The following is a 309-nucleotide window of genomic DNA, read 5'->3' on the forward strand; positions in this document are numbered from 1 at the left end:
TTGTAACTGGATTCCAATTCTTGAATCCAAGTCCTTGGACTCCCAAAATTTTTTAAATTAGTATTTTATTTTTCCAAATATACACAAAGATAATCTTCAATATTTGCCTTTGCATAACCTTGTGTTCCAAATGTTTCTGCCTCCTTTTCCCCCTCCCCCCATTCCTTCCCCAAGACAAGTAATCCCATATATATTAAACATGTGCAATTCTTCTGAACATATTTCCATATTCATCATGCTGTGCAAGAAAAATCAGATCAAAAGGGAAAAGCATGAGAATGAAAAAAATAAGCAAACAACAACAAAGAT

This window comes from Antechinus flavipes, chromosome 4 (assembly GCF_016432865.1).
Source record: "Antechinus flavipes isolate AdamAnt ecotype Samford, QLD, Australia chromosome 4, AdamAnt_v2, whole genome shotgun sequence".
Taxonomy (NCBI): domain Eukaryota; kingdom Metazoa; phylum Chordata; class Mammalia; order Dasyuromorphia; family Dasyuridae; genus Antechinus; species Antechinus flavipes.